The following is a 6,021-nucleotide window of genomic DNA, read 5'->3' on the forward strand; positions in this document are numbered from 1 at the left end:
CAATGCCCAACCAGATAATCATTTACAGCAGTGTGCCATGACGTGACATGACTCGAACCCACGAGCCCGGCGTCCTACCACTAGACTTCCATGCCCCGACTAAATATGCAAATTTAAAAGTTTGTAAAATCAAAGGATTGTTTCCCTGTAAAACTGTTTTGGTGTCATTGTTATCTTACATAATATGAATATGATCGAACTGACATTGACAAAAAGATTTGATATGAAAGAAATTATCGATTTGAAAACGATTTTACCTCTGTAATAACTCATAAATGTATTCTAAATTTGCAACTTCAATACAGACTATACATATAATGGATTTGGTACAAGCAAAATGTTTCATTTTACATTGAAATCTGCAAAATACACAACCGATTAAAAAAAGAAAGCATGGTGTTCTTTCAGCAACAGAACAATGTTTTTTTTTTGAGTAAGCCATCTAGATATCTCGATATTTTGTTATGTTTACATCATATTCCATAATCATGTGGTATAATATTCATTTTTTAATTCACTCATGAATACATAATTCTTTATAAAAAAAACAACCCAGAATCACAGTACTCGGTAAAGAGTACACACAATGTAACTTTGTGCTATTTACTATTGTGCCTAATTCAGAAACAAAGTTATCTGTGGTATTTTAACTTGGGTTAATGTTTTTTTGCATCCATTTAGCTAATTTGCTTGTGTCGGAGACAAAAATTGACGCACATTTTGTTTTTAAGATGGAGACAAAATTAGGAAGGGGGCTTAATTGCAGGCACCCATCCTGTTCCCAGGACATTTGCCAGAGTGGGAAGGGTGCTTATTTGCGGTCAAATACGGTACTGTAACAAGTTTTTGTAAAATGTCAGCAGATGTTTTTTCAAAATTCCAGTATTATGCAAATGGCTTGTAGCCACAAATCACAGACTTAGACTTAATCTAATTCCATTCACATATGAAGTTATTAGTGAAAAAAATATCTTCAACATATTATATATACTTATCTCCCCCTATATAATGTAGCAAAATATGCAAATAAGATAGTACCACCAATAGAATATTTCCCCAAAGGTATTAATGAAATTTAACCACCTCAATTCAGGCTTTAAAGAAATTATAGGGATTGCGGTATGTATTTTTGAAAAATAATTATAGTTCTGCCTTTGCAGAAAAATTGTGTAATATGCAAATGAGTTGTACCACATATTAAATTGTTTTCAAAAGTATAATCCAAAATTAATCCTGGGTTGGGCATAACCTTACCAGAACACATTTCAAATTTTTGTCTTGTTTACAATAGATACATTTCGGTACTTTCATCATTTTAATGATTCATTTACATATGTATAGAATATTTTCATTTTTAATTATGAATTTTAATTTGATAATTACATTGATCTAATCATAACACAATTCAAAACTCCCATCTGTAAAGGTTCAGAATCATAACCATTAGAGTGAGTTTGTATTTAAAAAAATTTTGGTTGATTTTGTTTTTATATTTACATATTTTGAGTTTATATTTAATACACTACCAATTGTCTGCAACCACTTGGTTCTGTAAAAATGCTCATCTTGATAATACATGCATATAAAGCCCTGCAGAAATTTCCAGCACATGGTACAAACTCATTTGCATATAACACAAATTTAAAGAAGGAAGGTAACAAAATAATGATTGACATGAGAGATAACTCTTCATATAAAAGATATTAAGAACAATACGGAAATGTGTTCTAAAACACAATCAAGGATAAAAAAAATCTGATCAGTCTTCTGATTCTTTGAAATTCCTTTATCTAAGCCAGGTATGTTTTCTAACAACTCGACACATTGGTTTGTTTGAAATCCTATTTATTAATGTTACTGATGGCATCACGTGTGACTGGAGCGGCCACATCACAAGAACACAAGAGATGGACAGCAAATATTTCGTAAATATATAGAGCATGTTATAATGTATATCACTATTAAAAATATTCTTACAAATATTATTTACAAAACAAGATATTTATACAGTATTTTTATAAATACAAAATTATATGGTAAATACTAGCAGGATTTCACAATATTTATTCAACCTTAACCAACACATTTCTGCATGGAGATTTATAAATTTATACAGATGTAAAATTCACAAAGAACTTTAACACATAGTACAACAGGTCCAACTTCAAAACAGTTGTGTCTTCAATAAAATATATTTTTTACATTCCGCATTCATTCCTTAGAAGCCAAGTAAATGTTATACACAAAATAATCAATTTTTCTACATTACAGCAGTTAATTTTACCTCATTAATGCAAAGCTTGATAGTACAGAATATAAAGAAATCTAGTACAGTATATCCATTTAATGGTAAAACAGAACCACATCCATTCGCCAAGAGAGATATGTAGTGAACACCTGTCAATCCAGACATGAAATGACCCAGGAAAATTGGCTTAATTAATTCAAAAGCTAACTTACTGGTCAGGAATAGAAAATGAGAAATCAGTCTCTCAACACACTGACCAGATAGTGGGACAACTGTATTAGTGGGACAACTGTAACTGGAGTATGTTTTCAATGCTTTATTCGATGAGAACTAATTCAAATCATGACATGATATCCAAACATTGGCTCGTAATTAATCTGTTAGAACCTGTGCACGTTTAATTCATCAGACTAATATAATATTATATTATACTAGTAAAACATTTTGATTTGTTTTAAGTTTTGTATTTTCAATTCTTGTACCTATTGTTATTAAGTTATTGATTACACATGAAATTTTTCTGAAGATATGTTAAACACTTCAATAGAGGTTGGACCATGCTAGCCACATCAAAGGTAGTGACATCACTAGCCTAACATTCTGGTTGTAGAGACGAGCCTTTCACAATATGTTAGTGTTGAACTTTATGTGAACTAACATCCTTAAACACAACAGAAACCTAGAAAACACCAACCTAATTGTAACGAATGAACCGTTTATTTTACAAAGTAATTCTTGTAGATCTGTTTATATCTTTTTTATTTATTACAAAAAGCTACATATAAATTAGTCAAGTAAATACAAACATGACTCTGCTGTCACTCTGTCTATAAAACTTCCATACAATATGATTCTCGTATTAAGATAATTCAAACACTATACAATATAACTTTGGTACAATGAATCCTGCCTATACCGACATTAAACAGGACTGAATCCTTTTGTTGTATATGACGGTGATGGTAAGGCCATCATAAAACACGAATCATTTAATATATGATGTCCTTAAAGTCAGGTCTCTGTATTTAATATCTATCTCTTTCTACTTTTTACAGTAAAACTTTCTTATAATGCCCTCCGGACATTTTACATACATTAGAACCCTTATTTAATTCCACTCCTTCCATCCTTTATAGATTAAAACTTCAATTTAACACCCCCTTTCCCTCTGACTTTATACAGTAAAACCTCAATATAATGCCATTCTTTCTCACTTTATACAGTAAAACCTAAATATAATGCCATTCTTTCTCACTTTATACAGTAAAACCTCAGCATAACGCCACTCTTTCCCTTTCTTTCTTTATACAGTATAACCTCAGTATAACGCCACTCTTTCCCTTTCTTTCTTCATACAGTATAACCTCAGTATAGCGCCACTCTTTCCCTTTCTTTCTTTATACAGTATAACCTCAGTATAGCGCCACTCTTTCCCTTTCTCACTTTATACAGTAAAACCTAAATATAATGCCATTCTTTCTCACTTTATACAGTAAAACCTCAATATAATGCCATTCTTTCTCACTTTATACAGTAAAACCTAAATATAATGCCATTCTTTCTCACTTTATACAGTAAAACCTAAATATAATGCCATTCTTTCTCACTTTATACAGTAAAACCTCAGCATAACGCCTCTCTTTCCCTTTCTTACTTTATACAGGAAAACCTCAGTATAACGCCACCCTTTCCCTTTCTTACTTTATACAGTAAAACCTCAGTATAATGCCACTCCTTCCCTTTCTTACTTTATACAGTAAAGCCTCAGTATAATGCCTCTCTTTCCCTTTCTCACTTTATACAGTAAAACCTCAGTATAACGCACTCTTTCCCTTTCTTACTTTATACAGTAAAACCTCAGTATAACGCCACTCCTTCCCTTTTTTTTACTTTATACAGTAAAGCCTCAATATAATACCACTTGGCACCATCATTCTTCATCAAACCTAATTTCCATTTTTTGAGCAATTTCTATTTTTAACAGATCTCCCTGTTTAATTACCTACTATATTTCCGCTCTTATAGTGGACAATTCAGCTTTTTTATTGGAGGTATTTATAGTAAATTCCTTTTACTAGCAACCTTACAGACTATTTTTTTCCAAGAAAAAAACTAAGCCTGGTATAGTCATAATTGAAACACACATTAAAAACTAAACTGTTTCATACAAAGATGTAGCAAAATTGAAGTGTTCCACAAACTATTCTTTCCTGTTTCAAATAAATATTAATAAATATCGAAAGTATTTGCAATTTCAAAATAAAGTAGTCTAAAGCAATTCTCTACAAATTAATCATATCAAAATAAATAAATTATAATTACTTAATATTTCTAAGGCACATTTTTAAAAAAAAATCTAGAAAATTACACCAGCTACAAAAAGCAGGCAATCTCAACATACCAGGTAATAGAGCTTAAAAATGCCCTTACCATTTCCAGAAAACAATCTGATAAGTAATGATGAAATGACCGAAAACTACTGTGTATCAATACAATACAACAATTTATAAGGAGGAAAAAACATTAAACTTGTAATAATGTGAGCTTGTGTGTGCTTTTTTATATCTCATATTAGCAAAACAAAAATGGGTGGTGGGTGATAAACTACAGTAAACGACTTGTCTACACTGAACCCTGTATAATCTGGAATTTTGTATAAACCAGATTTTCAACTACGGGTATAGGTCCCTCTGAATACATGTTCATGTAATAAGAACCTATCTCATAAAATATAAGGGAAAAAAATATCAAATATCTTTGCTCACTTAACCGACATATCCCAAAACCTGTCTACTCTGAATGGAAGCATCTCAGAAGTCCCATGATTTTGTCACTACGAATATGTCATGACAAAATTGAAGGCTCTGTTGTACGTGCCATCTTGCAGATGAAACAATGCTATTATTGATTCCTATTGTATACCTTTGATATCTTTGATACTAGAAAACAGAAATACTGTGGCAGCATTAACAGTATAAATGTCATAGCCTTGGAGTTTGATGTAACTCTATCTATAAGGACAGGTATCAACCATTGGTTAGGTTTTAATCAAGTGACTTATTCCTTTGGTACAGAGAAGATATATCAAAAGCATAACCTACTATTTTTTAATATGGAATGGCAGCACTAGTCCTGGTGTTCAATTTATACAAGACTTGCTGTAAAATATAAAACTGTAAGAAATGAAATGAAATTACATGGTCCACGTACAATCAAACCCTGTTATATATGCACAGCTATAATCCTTAAAATGTGAAAATTTGACACTCAGAACAGAATTATCTTCATTTACACAGAATTTGTATATTCCACAGATGAACAAGTTTTATCTTCAGTATTGAAAATATTATATTTAATCATTCAAAATGTATTGGGATACTCTAACTATGAGAAAACAAATAAGACAAAAGAAGTACCCATTTTCCATTAGCTCAATAATGAGCAGATACAATATAGTGTATTAATTCAGGGAGGAGGGAGTCATCTGCCAGGCATTGGGAAGGTTTCTATCTTACCCAGTAAATGCATTCGGTCCCCCTTTAGTTTTACTGCAGGAGGGCTACTACTTATATGTTTGTCTCAGGCAGCCAATCAGCGAGCACTGACCAGTGGTCAGCCTCCTTTTCAAGATAGCTGCTATTTTTCAAAAGCATCACTCCAGAAATTTACATGGTCGCTAGCAGACGTGTTGCAGCACTCGCCACACACAGCCCTGGCATTTTGTCTCTTTCATTATATTATACCAATGTGATGTCAAATTCGGCATGGAATGG

At 31.9% G+C, this 6,021-nt stretch overlaps 1 long non-coding RNA gene across 1 annotated transcript; it reads right to left on the bottom strand.

Moving 5' to 3' along the window:
- Nucleotides 1–1,828: 1,828 nt before the first annotated feature.
- Nucleotides 1,829–6,015, bottom strand: LOC110449877. Its single transcript, XR_002462909.1, has 2 exons — nucleotides 3,748–6,015; nucleotides 1,829–3,436 (listed from the first exon to the last, which is right to left on the bottom strand). It is a non-coding gene; the product is annotated as an uncharacterized LOC110449877 (long non-coding RNA).
- Between the last annotated feature and the right edge of the window lie 6 nt (nucleotides 6,016–6,021).

The sequence above is a fragment of the Mizuhopecten yessoensis genome, unplaced genomic scaffold (genome assembly GCF_002113885.1).
Source record: "Mizuhopecten yessoensis strain PY_sf001 unplaced genomic scaffold, ASM211388v2 scaffold4837, whole genome shotgun sequence".
Taxonomy (NCBI): domain Eukaryota; kingdom Metazoa; phylum Mollusca; class Bivalvia; order Pectinida; family Pectinidae; genus Mizuhopecten; species Mizuhopecten yessoensis.